At 36.2% G+C, this 20,712-nt stretch overlaps 1 protein-coding gene across 1 annotated transcript in view; it reads right to left on the bottom strand.

The window, feature by feature from the left end:
- Nucleotides 1-20,712, bottom strand: part of LOC140164732 (uncharacterized) — a 207,879-nt gene that overhangs the window by 79,087 nt on the left and 108,080 nt on the right.

Raw genomic sequence — 20,712 nt, 5'->3', positions numbered from 1 at the left:
AAAAGTATTAAAAAATAAATTTTTGAAATAAAAAAAAATTCCGCATTTCTTTTTTTCCAAATCTCAAGCTTTGAGACAAACCTTTTTTTCTTTTGGCCTTACCATGATTACAACAGGTCTAAGTGTCTTATGTAGATAGCAAAATAAAACAGAAAGCAGTTAGGACAGCAAAGTCAGAAATGGTCTAATTTCCAGTAGCATAATACAATAACCTTATTGAACATGTATACGTTTAACAATTTGAGCACTCAAGCTCTCGGACAAATGAGAATTGCGATTAAGCATCATTAATTTGATCTCATGCACTAGTTTGTAATATTTGTGTGTTTCGTTGTTCCAGTGTATGATGCATACACCTTGAGAACTCTCTATCAGGGAGTCGATGTAGCGCAGTGGTTAGAGCATCGGATGCATTGTTAAATCCAAAGGTCTGGGGTTCAAGTCTCTGCACAGGAAAGTATGTCCAGATTTTTTTTCTGGTTGAATGCATGTTATGTTTCCATCATGATGTTAAAAATGTGCTAGTGTGTGATATGTGGTTCTTCTTTATGTCCCTGTTGTACATAGGTAAACTCAATGAACTTGATTTAACCTCACTGTCCGCATTAAAATTAATACATGGAATCCTATTAAAACATGTGTGTTACTGCAATACATATCAGTCGTAATCTTAATTGTTGTTCATATAAGTTGCCGACTGGCATGGTGTCTAACGCACCGACTGGTATCACAGGCGACTTGCCACAGCGGTACGTTTTCCACTCTCCTGAGGATCAGTTGGCAGATTTCATGCATGATGTGCGGCAAAGATTGAATTCCCAATCAACAAACCATCTAAAACATAGATGTTTTCAATATGCATCTAGCTTACATCCACTGAGAGTTAACTACAACCAGATTGCCATCGACTTAATTTCTCAAATGGCTGACTTTATTTCATTGAGGCTTTTAGCAATCTCCCAATATACTTCAAAACCACTTTTTCGCTTGATTTGGGAGATCGCTTCCGTATTGTATGCTTATTTTTTGTATTTTTTTTTTCAATATGCCAAGAAAGCTATTTATAGTACTAGCATATACACGTTTACAAGAACATTAAATGTTAAGCCAGTAAGATTACACAGAAAAGAGGCCAGGGCACAACCTGATTTGCATGTAATATGTATACTTTTTCCATTTACCATGTTTACCATGCAGACGTGGTGCTCTCCCGTAGTACATGAAATTTACTTGAGGTGTTTTTTCTCCTTAAAATGTAAAATTTATAGCATTGTTAGTAGTTTTCATTCAATCTTTTCCAACAGTGCTTGGGGAAAGTGAGTCCCTAAATTATTCAAATTTGAGATACTAAGGGAAACCCACTTTAGGTATGTCAAAAAAATTTTTCGCACTGTACAATCTTTTTGTCTCTTTCTGAGGCCTAAAATATTTCGCTTCTTTACTCACTGCACAACAACACATAACATGTTTGCTTTGGTACACAGACATAAATTAGCTTACTTTCACATCCGTAAACCATTGATATCAATGTGATCAATACAGTACAAAGTCTAGAAGTCAAAATCAGAATTAATCACATGGCCACACACATGTGGCATAAATCTAACATATGCATAAAATTCTCAACATCTAAAGAGCTGAGAAGAGGGGGGAATTAGGTAATGAACCTTTATTTACAGATTCATCATAAAGCAAATGATTGAAAAAAATGCAATGAATAAAATTAAGTCAAACATAAAAGTGTATTTTACAATCAAACTTTGTAACTATCAAAATATCACATACCGTATATGCAGCAACTTAAGAGAGACTACAGTGTGCAAAAGAATTAAGGTACCAGTTATATTCACCCCTGTATGTCCTAAACAAAGACAAAGCATGTCATAATTGGAACTAACAGTAAAAAAACAGCATCTTTTAGTTCGGATTTAAGACCTCATTCTTTGAAATCGTTCAAGAAATAATAAGACACAATGATCCAAAAACCCAAGGAAGATGCAAATTCAAAAGTTGCAGTTTGCTCCACTGCATGCCCTATTGATTTGTACACAAGGGGTTCTCGAACACGATAACTAGGACTGTGCTGTCCACTGATTAGCACATTAAAACTATCATCATGCTTAGAACTTGCTCATCTGCAGCTTAGCATTGATTAGCACATAAAAGTTCAACTTTTGAATTTGTTCCTTCGTAAGTTTTAGATCACCGTTTCTTTATTTCCCAACCAAAAAGTACAGATATTGGCTGCTTTTTTATATTATTTTGTCTTTGTTTATGATATATACAGTTAGGAACATAAATGGTACCTTAATTCTTTTGCGCACTGTATTCAATCACTTCAAACCAATCTTCTCTTAATGGCTTTCAAAGGCAGCAAGCAGATTTTATTCTGTTTTTAAAGTAGGGCCTAATGTTTTCTTAACATAGAAAAACTGCTGAATGATACATGGTATGCATGATTTTCTCAATTCAATTGTGAAAAGAAAAAGAAAATCTGTTTAGTTTGATGTAAATGTACTTTTGAAACAAATCTGCAAGGCAATGAATATATTGACATAGTCTTGCCTATGCTAAGTGACTGAAGCTTCAGTTTTGCAATTAAACTTCACAAATAATATGACTCAAAGCACGAAAAAGTAAATTTTCATTTTGTGGAAGGAATCAGTCAGTCTTTCTTGAAAGTTAATCAAATCAAATATGCAATATATCTGCGTGTTTCCACAAAGCACCGTTTACCGAATCATAGCATACCCGGTGATGCCGTGTGATGGCGGGTAACAAGCTTTTTGGAAATGTGCCGGGTGATGCCGTTGCCGTTTGCTTTTCCTTTAATCTGTTACCCGACATGAGGCGTGTGATGTGCCAAGCTGTGGATAAACAAGCAAGGTTACAACTTTCCGTGTCCCGGCATGACCTCGCTACAACTTTCTGTGTACCGGTGTCCTCGCTATAATGCTTTGCGCGTCACAGGAATTGCTTTCCGGACTTCCGAGTCTTCAGTAAAAAACCATGCATTGAAGAAAAAACACAATTTTTGCTCTTTAGTGGAAACATGCAGGGTACATGTAATGGTTTTCTGCATTTCCGTACCCAAAATATAGTGGGTAAAAAAGGGTGCAATGGCGTGTCCTCAGTTGAAATATGCTGTATGTTGTCGACTACTTTCATAAATTTCTTTTTGATGCTTGGGTTTCATTTTCAAGAGTAAAATCATATTTTTAAAGATAAAATGTATTTATTTCACTCCCAGTCTGTGGTTACTGGAATCCCTGGTTGCAGAGCATTGTGTTTTAGTGTCAGTTGTTTGTCAATGTGTTTGTTTGGTTATTTTCAAGTGTGCCTGTTGTTGTGTTATGTTGTCTTATGTTCTGTCCATTATAATCCTGTGTTGCATGTATCATATTGCACCACAGATCCTGGAAAGAACTTTGTTATAAAATTGAGTACTGAAAACACATTGTCCCTGTCATGTCTCTACTGCTAAAAGCTGACACCGCCAAAGCAGGTTCGGCAACACATTTCCCTGATGTGTACATAGATAATGTATTGTAACAAAGTTGATTTCTATGTGGGATTCACTCGGTCGGACATCCGGGAACATTTTCCCCTTCGTCCCCTTTGCACAAGCACGCATAGCAACCAGCTCGAGAAAGGGGAACTGCACATGCGCACACTGGTTTTACAAGGCTATTTCCCTTTTGTGACGTCAGCCCGACCAAGAGAATCCAATCTTTCAATCAGTCCAACTATGTTGAACAAAAATGAGTATTGTTTGGGACTAAATCTCAACCAAATTATACAGGGCTTTTCAATATTATTATTAAATCTAGTAATGTGGCTAAATCAGAATAGTAGAAACACCGAGCGCATCAAATTCGATTTACAATGGTGGTGTGGTTAAAAGCTTTGCTATATCCCAGGATACATTTTGTAAGGAAAGTTGCACCATATTCCATACATATGAATACAACATCCTTTTAATACACACATCTACTTCACATTTTGACTAAACATATAGGGGACATCCTTGGGATCTACTGAACAAACAACACATCAAGAAAAGACTTCAAAATATATAAAAATTGCACTTGGAGTTTCAAACATTTTGATATCTCAACAACATTGATCTTTTTGCATGTATTGTGCACTCGGGGAGCTGCCAACCAACCTTTTCAGGTTCTTAGATGGTCCCAAAACACATTCAAGATGCTCCCAAAAATAAAAGTGGCCCTTATAAGCATACAGGGGTACGGAATCAAAGTTCAGTACAGGGGTCAAATTTTCAAACTTGGTCAAATTTGGTTGAAAACATACCAAAGTGTTCCTCTCATCTCAAGGATTCAGAAAAAGTATAGTTTGACCTATCTGTGACATACCGTTTTTGAGTTATAATCTTAAAGATCAAACCTAGGCGGGCAGTTATTTTGGCCACAAGGTGGTTTTTCATTTAGTCTACAAATTTCGATCTTTACAACACCCATTCTGTTCAATTTGGTTGTATTTTCCACACTGCAAATAATTTTTTTAAAAAAAAAAAAAAAAAAGAAAAAAAAACGGTTTTCAAACTTGCAATTTTGTTTTCTTCTGTTTGACAAGCATTAGTGTTGAGTGGTAACAAAACACCTTTTCTTATGCCTTGTTGACTGACTGAGTAGTTGACAGCTGATTGCAAATTGACATAGAGTTTGCACAAACATTATTAAATTGAGCTGAAATTGACACTACAATAACAGCAGCAATGCATCATGGGTACTTTTTTATATTCCCTCTGCTGAAGATAACAAATGTCTGTCATCGTCAATGCAATGGCAGTGTAATTTGAAATTGTAACTGTGCAGAACTGATCACCTCCGATCTATCTTCTTTAAGGAACATGTGCAACAAGCAAATTACACTTACAAATGCTTTGCAAGTTAGTGAAAAGTAATAATTCCTAGAGCCCTGCAAATCCGAAGGAAATCGCAGAACGTAATTCTTAATAAATGTCAAAAATAAATCTGTGATTACTTCAATATGATCTAAATGGGTATGTCTCAGAGTGGATATCTAACACTTCCCATAATGCATTTCTCCAATTCAAATTTTCAGTACTGATTTGTTGATTTGATTTATCTAGCGTAACATGGGTCGATAGTGATGACGTGTACCTCAATGAACAGCACATCCAGATCTTGCAAAATATGTTTATTTCTTGACTATGGTCCCATGTTTTGCCACTTTATTCTCAAACTGAAAACCAAGGGAACCAGTGTACAAGTCAATGGGAGTGTCATTTGATGAAATGTGGGGATGTATCATGTTGCAAAGGATTCTGGGAAGGCAAGATTAAGATATTTTCTCTGTGTATGCCTAATCCCTATGATTGGATCATCACATTTGAGATGTTAGCTGCAGTGGCGTGTGGGGGCTATGGGGGCTGAATACATATGTGCCCCCCGCACTTCGTTGAAAATCATGTAAAATCAGCCGTTTTTTGGCAATTTTAGCCATTAAGCCCCCCGCAAAACTCTGAAAGCCACTCTGAGCCCCCCCTCGCAGGAACAGATCCTAGACACGCCGGTAGTTAGCAAATTTATTACTCCTCTTTTGTTCTTCCCATTATATTTTTGACACCTTTGGGTAAAAATGGTTAAATTAAGTTGGAGGAAAATGTTCAGCTCATTTAAGAGCACAACAAGAGTTTGAATTACCCTATTCACCCAATCAAAATGTTCAAAATGGCAATAGCTTTATACTCCCTAATTAAATTGTCAATTTCCTCAACTCTATTTGAGACACCAACTGCAGATTATACAACTGGAAAAACACTTTTTCAGCAACTTGAAATTGCAACTAGATGTAGAACTGATCCTTTATCTTTGTAAGTTCCATTTCACTAAACTTACTTACAAACTGCACCCTTCGTAAGTAATAGGGCTACTACAGGGACCTTTCGTAAAGTTACATCTAGCATTGGGTATTCGTAACTTTACGAATGGTGAATTGAGTTACGAAGAGTTAAAAGTTTAGAGAAATGGACCCCTGTAACCATAATGCCTAATGGCAAATGGAAAGGAAAGAATGAAGGAATAAAGAGAGAAATTGAAACAATGTTGTTTATTTTGGTAGGGATTTGAACCCGAGACCCCTCAAGTACCAAGCACTAGGTAGGCAACCATGAACCATATTTTGAACCTTGCTACAGCCCTGTTCCACAGATCAAGCAGAACCAAGTCTTACAGAAGGACTACTCTATAAGTGGTAATTTTCGCAAGGGTTTTATTTTCGCAAATTTCGTGATTAGAGCTCCAACCACGAAAATAACACATCGCAAATATATGCAATAATGTATTATAAGTATAGGGAATGATTGGGCAATCGCAAAAATACCATTCACGAAAATGTGTCTCTCACTCCAAATCGCGAAAATAACTATACGCAAAAATTACCGATTATACAGTAGTTTGATAGAGGTACAATACGAAACAGATCACATATATCCTGATATCAATTTTGATATCTTGGTGAAAGGAATTGGTAAGCTGTGTGTGTTTACTGACAGTAACAACCTCTTCACCATGCTTTCAGCCCTAAATCTCTGTCTGTTCTTCTGGGAAATCAGATGCAATTTCTGCTTTGGCAAAGATTACCCAGCCAAGTGAGTTGCCATGGCGATTGAGTCCTCTTACTACATACAAGTATAAGCATTTTGGTGAATATGTGTGCTAGGCTCATGAGTAATGCAATGCTATATATGAAGTATCACCTGCTGCATGCATGCCATAGGTGAAGGATTTTCTGAATTTTATTTTAAAGAATTTTTTTTTTTGATTTTTCAAGCAAATAAAGTAGGAAAAGGTAAGTACAAAAAACATGAAAAAATTATTGATGAAGGATGATTGAAATTTGTTTGATATCTGATATCGAGTACAATGCAAATTGACACTAAATAAAATAAGATTCATTCCTTTCATTGATTAGATTCAAACATAGTCATAGATGTAAAATGTAAAATACTGTGATTACATGTACCTTCAAAAACCTCTTCAATCTTACAGCATGTTTCTACAGAGCAGAGGGTTGGTGGAGGATGTGAGGTAATGCGGGGTGGTGATATGATGTAATAAATGGTAACTGCCCCAGTAGAAACATACATGTCAGGGCCGTAGCAAGCGGGGCGGCCGGGGATGTCATGGCCGCCCCACTTTTTGAGAAATTTGTTATGTTTTTCTTTATATCTTTATTTCAATATTGGTGTATATTTGTATTTTGGCCGCCCCACATTTGTGATGGCCGCCCCACATTTTTCAACCTTGCTACGGCCCTGATACATGTATTGGGTGAAGGGTGATGCAAAGGGGGTGGTAACTGCCCAGTAGAAACATGCATGTATTGGTTAAAGGGTGATGCAAAAAGAGGTGGTAATTGCCCCTGTAGAAACATACATGTATTGAGTGAATGGTGATGCAAAGGGGTGGTAATTGCCCCAGTAGAAACATACATGTATTGAGTGAAGGGTGATGCAAAGGGGTGGTAACTGCCCCAGTAGAAACATACATGTATTGAGTGAAGGGTGATGCAAAGGGGTGGTAACTGCCCCAGTAGAAACATACATGTATTGAGTGAATGGTGATGCAAAGGGGTGGTAACTGCCCCAGTAGAAACATATGTATTGGGTGAAGGGTGATGCAAAGAAGGGGGGGGGTAACTGCCCCAGTAGAAACATACATGTACAATGACCAACTGAATAGGAGACTGAAAGGGATAAACATTTTCATTAAATACCCCACGAAAATAAATTCTGCGGTGGATTTTTTGTGTGATTAATTTTTCGCTCTTTGCTAATTTTGAACTGTTTCACTTGATTTTGAATTCCCAATTAAAAACTTACAATACATCAAGGTACACACGACAGGAATATATTCGCGCCTTGTTATTTTCATGGTAGATGCTTGGAAAGTGAAAAGCGCAAAAATAAATGTAGCACGAAAATTTCCACTTTTACAGTGGTAGTCATTGACCAGCTGGGTAACAACTCATGTAAATTCCATCTCCTATGGGTGCACCTGTTTCTGTGTGTATCTCTTCTCCAAGCCAGTTGTTTCAATGAAATGGGGCAACAAATTATCATACTGTCAACGAGGTATCCATACAAAATGCAGCCACTCTGGGCCTAGTCTACTTTATAGCCCCTTTTGCAAATTCATTTAGGAATTCAATCAAATATGCAATAAATGAGCTCATTAATATTCATATCACATGACACAAAACTATACAGCACATCAGGCCACCATATCCTATTACCATACCAAGTTTGAAAGTTGATCGGTTACTGCGTTTGAGCTGCACTGTGGATTATTAATGAATTTGCTTCTGCCAGGACGGCCAGCCAAACAGACAGACACCCAGCCAAACAGACAGACAACTAACCAGTAACCAACCATTTGTATGATAACAAAAGCCCCACATCTAGTGTGGGGGCCAAAAATGCAGGGGAATAAAAGTGTGGTAATGCAAAGTACTGAGTATAAAACACACTCTTTGGTAGCATACCATCTGAACCAAAAACATATTACTAGTGCTCTAGCTGTTTATTGCAAAGGATCATCACTGCCCTATGGCCGGATCTTCCGAAAATCAATTTATGCACAAGAAAATTATAAGCGATATTAATACACATCCTATTGCTGCATCTCGTGGTGAAACCACTTAGTACAAGTCAACTGCCTTTGAGGCACTACATTCAATCTCACATTCATTTGTGCAACTTGAAAAGGCTCACTATATTCTGCACTCAAAGACTAGCTGTACTACAGAAAACATTTTGTAATCAACAGCATTGTCCCTATGGCATAACCTTTTGAGATGAGACTTTAATTTAAAACAATTTATTTTTGCAGTAATTTTCATTCCAAATATTGAAAGCCCCTTTCATATTGTGAACAAGAAATTCTTGCCGATCATTTGGATTTTGAAAAGCATTAATTTGATGAATCTCCCCAAATCAAACAACTAGGAAAGGCATCTTTTCCTGAAAGTAGGAATCACAGTGAAATTCCAGGCACATGACTTTTTTCATACGAGATGTCAGCAACATCTTCAGGCAAACTGAAGCACACATACAAATCTTTCTCCTTTTAAAATAACTATGTTCATTCAAATTTCCGGTATGGCAGTAGAGACTACAATTAATCACAACCATAATGCCTACAACAAGAATGTGACACTGCCTGCTTGTTGTAACCTTGAATTACATCTCAGAACTTGCTTTCTTAATTGCCCTGCATCGGAAAGATTCAGAAAATGTTCAAAGATGTCAATACCCTAAATATAAGGGTATGTGTACACGTATACCACAACACCTACACTACAAGGTTCCTATTGGTGCCGCTTGCATAGGTACACCATCACTTAGGTACTTGGCTGGTACTGTGCAGTACCAGGGAAGTGTCAGTGTAGTACAAGTGCACTGCCACAGCTGGTGGGTCATGTGGAGTAGCAGCATTGGCACTGTGTAGGTACTCTGTGTGTACCAGTCAGGTACCTTGGCGACGGTGTACCTGTGCAGTTGACCTCAATAGGAATCTTGTAGTGTATTTTTGACCCATGTTCTTTTTACATTCAAATGATTGTGCAATAATTGCAGTCCGCAAAATCACTGTTGTGTCCTCCATTGTAAGGTCAATGTAAGGAAGCTTAAAATTGTGGAAAAGTTAAAAATTGGCAAAAGGCAAAAACCAATTGCTTAAAAAGACTGCACTCTTGGCACCAGTCATACCATAACTGCAATGGCACAAGCCTGTGGTGCGTGCGAGTGAAGGCAAACACACTCATTTCATAAACATTCCGAATGATTATTCTTAATTCCTCACAAGTAGTATTTAAATTCACCCGCACACACCACAAGCCTGTGGTGTGTGCGAGTGAAGGCAAACACACTCATTTCATAAACATTCCGAATGATTATTCTTAATTCCTCACAAACAGTATTTAAATTCACCTTTACTGAACATCCAAAATGGCCGTTCATGCCATGGCGGCCATCTTGGATGTGAAGGGAACATTCTCATGGGTTGTGACTGTGAGCAGTAAGTATTACACTAACCAAGACTTGACCACAGACTAAATCTTTAACCTATTTTCCTAATTGGACAATCTGCTGGTCATTCTTTTTACCATCTCCTACCAGACACGGATAATTCCCCACAGAGTAGCGCTTCACATTTTCCTCACTACCCTGACTTTACTAGACAAGCTCATTACAAATTTAAATTAACATCCATACTTACACGCATTTGATGGCAAACACCAAAATGTAGACTGCTTCATTAATGTTATAATACTGCAAAAGTGCTCATTTTTGTGCGTGTAATTGTTTGTGCTTTGCCAATTTTGAACTTCTTTGCTAATTTTTAAAGTTTCGTAGAGAGCCGTATGCATAAACTAAATAAATTTGCACATTGTTATTTTCGCGGTAGCTGTGTTGAGTGCGAAAAGCACAAAAATTTCATGTTCCGCGAAAATATCCACTTTTACAGCAAACTGAAATGTGCAAATATTATGCCAAATAGTGTCTTGCTTTTATAACAATTAACATCCTACTACGAAAGTTTGAAATATAGGTTGATTCTATGAACAGTGATTCCATGAGATATTAATTTCATCTGTGTCAACAGAAATCAGATTTAAAGGAGCTGATAAGCATCTCCATCTTAGTTACCCTTTGCAATTTGGAGATGTTGGTACCATGCAGCACTGGCCTTGCCGTCTAGATTTTAAAGGCAAGTGGTCAATCGCTTGCTCAACATGATGCTACACAAGTGGTCGATTCACTCTCTTGTAGCTTATGTAGTGGTCAAATCACTCTGTAATGTCTGAAAGATCATTCATACCAACATGACCAATATGAAATACTTGCGGACTGTTGAATACCCTCTTTCATTTTCAGGAATTTAAAACTAATATATGACAATATATCGAATGAATACATTGAAAGTGCTTAAACGTGAATGTAAATTGGGTGATCATGGCGATTTGCAGCGAGCGATATTTAGTGTCTATTGCAAGTGGAAAATCGCTCACAAGAAATTGAGTTTGGGCGAGCGGTGGTGAGTGAGCAGCAATTGCTTGCCTCAAACGGCAAGGCCTGATTCAGTATAAACCTGATATTGTGTCTCCTATATACCGTACTGACGCGAGTATAGTCCCACCTTCGAGTAAAGTCCCACCCCCAAATTTTCGAAAAATTTCAGAAATTAACAAAAAACAAAATTTTTTTTTTTTTTTTTTAAATTTCAAAATGCATTCAAATTCAATGCATTTTGAAATCATTAATAGACTATGACATGAATACAAATTATCAATTTTCATATTAAAAAAACAAAACATCTTGAATTTTTTTTTTTTTTTTTTTTTTTTTTCAATTCTTTTTTAGGTCAACCATGAATGATCCTAGCATTTAGGTCTAGGTCCAGGGACACTACAAAACCGAAAAAAAAAAAAAATCCAAAAAAATCCAAAAAAATTTTTTTTTTTTTTTTGAAATTCGAGTATAGTCCCACCCCAATTTTGAAAAATGTTCACCCAAAAGCGGAGTGGGACTATACTCGCGTCAGTCACGGTACATGTAGAATGAAAGGCTGTGTCCAATCCTGTCCATACAAGTGAAATCCTGGAGGAGGTTCTCTCTGGTTGAAGATGTACGGGGATGTGCCACGGTTTTGAGGTACCATTTCAGCGATTTTAGTATATATCTATGGTTGGTCTTAAGAGAAGGAAAAAGTAGGGACAGTGGTCCCAAATAGGTTATCCGAAGATATGGATAGTGCATGAATACCACGCATAGAAAATATTCATTTGAGACCCATTTTCTTTTCATTTTCAGCCAATTTTACAAGTTGATGTCAAATGACCTTTGATCTCACTCAGTGTGTGAACTGAAACCACAGAATTAGAGAAGGAGAACCGGGACTCCCTATACCGTGACGTACATAATCGAGCCGTCATCTATGGGGAGAAAATTGGGGGTATTCGGGTCCTTGACGACGGGTGCGCGGAGACGATTCTGCATCTCATCTTTAGCATCTTGCAAATGACGTGTTTCACTTTCACTATATAAAGCATGTCAAATTATGCTTAGTATGCGATATTGCGCTTGCATGACAACGGATGCCTCGAAAGCATTCCGAGGGAAAACGAATCCCCCCAATTTTGGCTCCATGCCTGTATCAAGATGGCTGTCGAGTACCAGTTCTCCTTCTCTAATTCAGTGAATGAAAGTTCTCACAGTGCAACTATATAGCCAAAGTTTGGTTGCAATTGGATTTGAAAAAGAGAAGAAATTGAAAATAAATTGAAAACTGCACAGGATTTCAATCAATGACACCTTGACCATGTCAATTCAAGCCACCCAACAAAGCCTTATATTGGTTTATTTCCATTCCAATACTTTTCTTTGTGACATTTGCCAAGGACAAAACCCAAAAGTTAATTGGATTTTCAGTCAAGTGAACAGAGCATCGCTATTCCATTTAAAATCCATCATACCCCTGTGAAACTTTTAAGAAAAGGCTCCACACAGGGAATATGCTTTTCAAATGGAATTGTCTATATACTCCCCCCTGTATGTGGCTTTACCTACACGTAGTGTTGCTATACCTATACCTGTTGATATATACCGTAGCTAAATCTTCCGCAAATATTGTGCAAATGTCATTATCCAATCCCTTAAATAAGGCCAAAAAAAAAATATTATTTGTTTGTCCTCCACAGCTTTGAAAGGACATGCGGGCGGGCGATTTTTTTTTTGGATTTGGCGTATTCCTGGACCTAGCTAGAGCTAAATGCTACAATCATTCATGGTGACTTTAAAAAACCAACATTTTGTTTCTTTAATATGCAGTTAAAGTTATAATTTGTGTTCATGTCATAGTCTTTTAATGATTTCAAATCCAATGTATTTTGAAGTCACTTAAAATAATGGACTATGACATGAACACAAGTTATAAATTTGCATATTGAAGACACAAACTGTTTTTGGGGGGCTTGTTTTACTTTCAACCATGAAAGATCTTAGTATTTAGCTCTAGCTAGGTCCAGAGATACTCCAAATCTGAAAGCAAATTGAATTTTACTTATTTTTATAAAAATAAAAAAAAATTTGAAAAAAAAAAAATATTGGTCAGGCCAACTTTTTTGAGGGGCCTAAAGAAGGCCATAAAAAATTGTGGGAAACACTGCTACTTGCCTGGGAAATTTGGTTTCCCAGGTCAAAAAAACAACAACAAAAAAAGCACATTTGTTTTCTTGGAAAGATGTTTGATCTTTAGGCCAAAAAAAAAAAGGTTTGTTTGTCCATCGAGGCTTATGAAACAGTTGGGTCGGTAGGTCGGATTTTTTTTTTTTTTACAGATATTGCACTTGAAACTGACAATTTGAAGACTGGTAAATAAGTCAAACTGTCAAAACACACAGAACTTTACTGGTTTAACTCTTGAGATGGTTCTGCATGTTATACTGTTCATTTTCTTTCTTTAAATTTATACTAACCACTGTTTTACTAGCACATTTAACGCATATTAAAAAAAAAAAAAAAAATTTGGCCTAGGAAGCAACTGATTAATTCACTAATAATGGGCTGTTCTAGTTGAAATTCATACACCCTATGGAAGACATGATCTAAATGGGCTGTTCTAGTTGAAATTCATACACCCTATGGAAGACATGATCTAAATCTTCCACACAGGGAGTGTGAATTTCGCCTGAATGCACTTCTCTATAGCTACATCCCTTGTGCGGAAGATTGGAAGGTCATGTCTTCCATAGGGGGTGTATGGATTTCAATTGGAATAGCGCATTGCAAGAGGAACCATCTTGTCTGATTTTTATAGATAAAAATAACTACTTCAATGCCTTCTTGGAAATATATCTAACTCAACCAGTCTTTCAATGCTATTTTACAATTCAAATTTTTAAGCTTTCATAAGATTTGAATAGTGGGCAAATGTATAATGCACACTTTAAAATCTGCACTTACATCACAATAACACTGCATCGATACTATTAAAAGCAGGCAAACATATGAAACATTAGCAGAGGCTATTCATTTGGCATGTCTGGATCCAGAATAATTCAGATCAATCTGATTTACATTCTTTGTGCCATTGTGCCGATAACCACAGTTTCCACCAAGGCCATATAATGTGCCTGGCAGCATGTTGAGAAATTGGCCTGGAATAATATGAGAAAAAGTACAGAAAATAGTAAAATTTAGATATTTGTGGCTTGTTGGACAAATTTTGGGCAGAATTATTCCAAAAACATGTTTGTCTCTCAGCTTCCTATAGCCAAAAAAAAATATGCTTTTGTTGTTTTTGGTGCTTTTTGTTCTAATTTTTAGGCTAAGTGAATGCCTTTTTTAAAGGCATAAAGCAAACCAAAAGCTCAGCTTTAAGCTCAGTCAGCGTTACAGTTTCATTCACCCGATGCAGTGTCAAAATTAATTTAGATTCAGACGATTCATGTAGACGGCTCTGCTATCAGATTTTACACATTCAAGACGCCTAACATTGCCACTCATCTTCAAGCAATGAATGATACATAACCACTTAAAGAATAAGCTTACACCCGGTTTATTCAATGAATGGTTATCACCGGCTCTTCTCGATCATTACGGTGTAATTCAATTTTGTGTCATCATATTTTATTCTGTTCAATCATGACAGCAAAATCGCATCATTTCATTTCGTTTACTTTTCGCTTGACATTCTATTCCAACATCCGTATGAATAAAACAAAGCAATATTTGTTGCTGTTGAGCATTGTTGATGCGTGGGATGACATTGTTGGCGTGGCAACCAATAGAATACAGAAACACTTTTATTGTTAAATCATTTTTCTGTGGCACAGAAATTATGTAAGTAGGCTTATAATGTGGAGCCAAATGGCAGAAGGGAACAGTAAGGATTTCTGAATAATAACATAACCTAGCTTTCCTAGATAAGTGAGGACAGAGAAGATCTAACCTTTCCCAGAATCCTTTGCAACATGATACATCACCTCAGTTCATCAAATGACACTTTTATTACATTGTACTTGTTTTATAAGTTAAGAATAAACTGGCTAAACGTGGGTTGATTATAGTCATGAAATAATTGCAAGCTCTGGATGTGCTCTCTTCATTGAGGTACTGTTGGTCACTATTGACCCATGTTGCACTGGATTGCAAATCAGTACAGAAAATTTAAATGGAAGAAATGCATTCTGGGAAGCGTAAGATATCTTCTCTGGATTGAGAGTACACACAATAACACTATAAATAAAAATGGAATAAGTGCTTGTGGCCCCTGAACATGTTTAAAACAAAATTGCCAACATGTTATATAAGAGGTTTTGCTTTAAACATGTTCAGGGGCCAATGACACATAAGAGGTTTTACCTGCCCAACGACGATATTGTGATTTGAAGATGAAGTTGGCGTTTTGAAGAGCCAAAAATAACACCTCGACATAAACAGGATTATCTCCCAGCTTTCCTGACAAATTGACACCCAAAATTGTGCTTTGAGACAAGACTTTGCAAATGCCATTACGGTCACACAAGATGGACAGCAGCATTCAATGCTAATTTACTCCTTAGAAAAAATCTGTTGTATAATGTATTAATTAAGGCAACAAAAAAAAGTTTGTTTCCTGTAGATCGCACATATTTTGTTTCCTGTAGATGGCACATATTTTGTTTCCTGTAGATCGCACATATTTTGTTTCCGGGCGCAATTTTACTGCATTTCCTTTTTTTTTTGAGAAATCCAGCAAAAAATTATATTTTCAAGATGGACAGCAGCATTCAATGCTAATTTACACCCTGGCAAAAATTTGTTATATACGACTACAAAAAAGTTTGTTTCCTGTAGATCGCAAACATTTTGTTTCCAGGAACAATTTTACCACATTTCCTTTTTTTTTTTTTTTTTCCCAGAAAAAAATTACATTTTCAAGCCAAATATTTTCTGACCACCTACAGGAAACAAAAGTTTGTTTTTTAGCCTAAAACATGTGTTTACAAAACAAAAATGAGACACAAAATTGCCATTTGTATGCTGCTCTACCTCTAGTAATTGTATTGACGTCAATTTAGCAGAACAACATTCGGTACACAAGACGTTAGCACAACAGAAGAAAAAGATGGGAGATAACCAGCTATTGATTTTAATTGGAATTGGATACATTATCTGACTATGTAAATAGTCTGATCGAATGCAGTACTAACACTAGGATCCACAACATGTTCATCTATCAGGGCACAGTTCTTTAACCCCAATACATTTGTACATTCATTGAATGACCTTAGAAAATATGGGTACAAAAACTCATACTCTGCAACTTGAGGTCAAATTTTGCACTATGAGTGTTTAATTGAGGTTATTGAACTATGCCATTGGGATGAGGCCATTGTGGTCCATAGTGTAACCAGCAAATATAAGATTTTGAAGTATTCACAGATATTACAGACAATTTAATTTGTAAGTAAATCCAAATATATGATAATTGGAATTTAGATTCTGAATATAAAATCTAAAATCAATAACCAATTTCAAAAGCCCATGCTAGTTGATTACTGTACATTGTTACTTTTGTGATTTTTATGCTTTGAGAAATGTTGCAAGTTTTTTGTTTCACTGAATCCAGTAGAAAACAATACTTCAATTCTATATCTTATCTTCAGTAGATAGCAGTACTTTATTCTATATCATATCTGCAGTAAATGGCAGTACTTCCAATTCTTTTTCCATATCTTCAGTAGATATACAATGTAGCAGAACTTCATTTCTATATCATTAGTATCATATATTCAGTAGATAGCAGTACCTCAATTCTGTATCATGTATTCAGTAGATAGCATTACTTTATATATCTTCAGTAGATAGCATTACTTCATTTCAATATCATATCTTCAGTAGATAGCAGTACTTCAATTCTATAGCATATCTTCAGTAGATAGCGTTACTTCAAGTACCATATCTTCAGTAGATAGCATTACTTCAATCCTATATCATATCTTCAGTAGATAGCAGTACTTCAATTCTATATCATATCTTCAGTAGATAGCATTACTTCAAGTATCATATCTTCAGTAGATAGCATTACTTCAATTCTATATCATATCTTCAGTAGATAGCATTACTTCAATCCTATATCATATCTTCAGTAGATAGCATTACTTCAATTCTATATCATATCTTCAGTAGATAGCATTACTTCAAGTATCATATCTTCAGTAGATAGCATTACTTCAATCCTATATCATATCTTCAGTAGATAGCATTACTTCAATCCTATATCATATCTTCAGTAGATAGCATTACTTCAATTCTATATCATATCTTCAGTAGATAGCATTACTTCAAGTATCATATCTTCAGTAGATAGCATTACTCAATTCTATATCATATCTTCAGTAGATAGCATTACTTCAATTCTATATCATATCTTCAGTAGATAGCATTACTTCAATTATTTAATTTATCATATCTTCAGTAGATAACATTACTTCAATTTTTTATCATATCTTCAGTAGATAGCAGTATGTCAATTCTATATCATATCTTCAGTAGATGGCGGTACTTTAAATTCTATCATACAGAAATCTTCCGTCGATAAAAATTTTTTATGTTGATGTCATTTTTATTTTTATTTTCAGCAGATAGCATTTAGTTTATTTCACATCATTTCTATTCCTAACCTTCAGTAGATAGCATTTTTTAATTTATTTCCATGTAATTTCTTCTTTAAAATATCTTTAGTAGATAGCATTATTTCATGTGCATATAATTTCTATCTAATATATTCAGCAGATAGGATTATTTAGTTTATTTCATGTAATTTTTATTCCATATCTTCAGTAGATAGCATTACTTCGTTTATTACATATAATTTCTATTCTATTCCTTCAGTAGATAGCATTATTTAATTGATTATGTGTAATTTCTATTATTCCATTCCTTCAGTACACAAATGTAGATAGCATGACTTCATTTTTTTCACATAATTTCTATTTCATATCTTCAGTAGATAGCATTACTTTGCACTCTTTCACATCTTCAGTAAATCAGTATCATTATAATAAAATATAATTTTACTTATTATTCCCAATCACAATAAAAGACAAAGACCAACAAAGACAGTTTAATTCAGCATTTCTTCTATACAAGTCCAATTAAAACAATTACTGTATCGGACATTTCAATAGCAGAGGCTTGAAACAGTACATGCACGTGTTTCAATTGGACTTGTATGCTGAATTTATGGAAATTCCAGTCCCGATGAACTTAATCAAGGACATACAGAGTTTATTCAACTGCAAAGTTTACTTTCTCCCATCCCACCTTGTTAATTTAGTACATGTGGTACTGAATTCCAATTAATTAGATGCAAAGAAGTCTGAATACTCGAGTGGTATATAACAGGCCTGAAGTACTGATAGACCCGATAACTGCGTAGCCACCTCTCACATGTGACGCAATCAGAATGACCCCAGAGGGTGTCGACAGGGTCACGCATCATACCATTAAACCAACTCTTCTGCCACAGGGCCAGTTTGTTTTTAGCTTGTGCTTGTTTACGAGGCTAATAAATTCTAAACACGACCTCAATACTCGTCAAAACGTTGTAAACAACGCATCAGTCCCATTAGTGTTCTAATCCTACAATACCGTTCAACACATGGGAGTGTTATGGCGTAAAATGCAATACAAATCATTGCTGCCTTGCGTATTTTTTATCGCTATTGTTACTGAAATTGTTATTTTACTTCTGTTAGTGTGCAATTTCTTTTTTGAATGAATGTGATCTTTTGACACATGTATCATCTTCACCCTGATCAGTGCCTCTCCATTAAAGCCATACTATAACATTTCTGTAAAAATAGATTAGTATTTATTTTCCATAAAATGTTAGCTTTTACTGTCAGATATGTCCCCTTTTAATTTTGAGCCGAACAAGTGAGGTAAGCATAGAAAATTGGAATTTACTACTATAGCGCCCATGCATGTTACTCCCGCGGTTGTAATACGGTACGATCCTCGGAGTGTGTGTGTATGTGTATCCCACATGCCGTGTACGTACTGTGCATACGTGTTCGACTAATATTTCCATCGTAATAATAAAACGCCGGTTCCATTGTTTTATTCAAAATCTCGGATATTGACAAAACTACAGCACCTAAAGTCTTGATTTTTGCAAAGTATCTTTATTGACTAAAGTACATTACAATTGTGTAAAAACCAGAATTTTGAGGGCGTTCTCTTCAGCAAATGTTATAATATGGCTTTAAGTGATTACAAAAATTTTGAAACCTCATAAAAATCACGGACCCATTGGATTTGTCAGGATTTGTGATGGGCCTCGGTAATTTTCAGAGTGAGTGTGCAGCCTAAATGCAATATATAATTTTACAATATTAACACATAAAAACGTATAAGGCAGCCTTCACCAGATTTGCCTCTCAACTCTTCACATGTTAAGTGCAGTTCCATCCTCTGCGATTATTATTCTCAGTTGTCCATACACAGAGTTGCCTGCAAATTTTCTGGGTCAAATCATCAAAAAAGTGCCAAATTTTTCTCTCTTGATGGTGTCTTTGAGACGGGAATCTACCAAAAATTGTGGGGCAAGTGCTTTAAAAGTCACCCACTTTTTTTCTTAACCATTGGTGGCTATGGGATGGAAATGGTAAAACGTCACAGAGAAAATCTTCAAAAGTCACCCAATTTGGCTATCAAATCGCAGGTATAGTAAACCTTGTAAATAGACAGCTTTAACCGCAATGGTTGCATCATGTCCTTGCCATTTCTAAATAAAATTCTAATTAAACAAAGCAGTGCAGTGTAGTCTCTATGGAACTGTTAAGAACACTTTTTTATGGAAAACTAGTATTGTAAAAGTGGAAATTTGTGCGCGATTAATTGTTCGCGCTTTGCCAATCTATATAAATAAAAGGAAGTCGCTAAATCTTATGCGCGAATAGACTCAGAGATGATTTCACTTTCAGCTCTGATTTATTGGTACATTGATCGGGTACATATTGCCATTAAACCATCTGAGGTTCATTTTTGCAAAAATTGGTGGTAACTAAGAGAATAACATAAAAACTGTCGTGTTGCTATGCAAAATCGATCGCAGTGGCATTGTGGGTAATAAGGACAGTGTGAACCGCGTAATAATATTTCCATTAAAAAGCCATACGCAGAGCAACATTGCCCCGTTTTCTGCCAACTGCGAGGTGGCCAAGAAATGATTCAGGCTATCTAGATGCACAACAGCACATAATTTAATAATGATCTTACGAGCTTTTCGTCCCTAAGCAGATCTACGCGCCCCATTTACCGCCACTGCATCAAGGTTGGCAGCCAAGAAATTAAGGCTACGACGCGTGAATCAGGTCTTTGCGTCATCACTAAGGTAACGTGAAACAGTGGTCTGGTAGTCTAGAGTGGTGATAGTGCCTGCGTGGAGACCCGGGATGCAGACAGTCAGTGTACAATTTCATTATTTATTCTAGGCCTATGAATCGTCCGGAGATTGAGGAATATATATATTCGGGAAATGCATTGCACTTTATTTGGTTGAAAACGGTCAACAAATATGGTTAAAACCGGATTTTTTTTTTCCGGGCCTTTTTATTGTCAAAACTCAGTGGTAGCGCGTGCATCGTAACTAACTGGCAGCGCGTTGGTGT

Source organism: Amphiura filiformis, chromosome 11 (assembly GCF_039555335.1).
Source record: "Amphiura filiformis chromosome 11, Afil_fr2py, whole genome shotgun sequence".
NCBI lineage: Eukaryota > Metazoa > Echinodermata > Ophiuroidea > Amphilepidida > Amphiuridae > Amphiura > Amphiura filiformis.
This window is presented reverse-complemented; position numbering and strand designations above follow the sequence as displayed.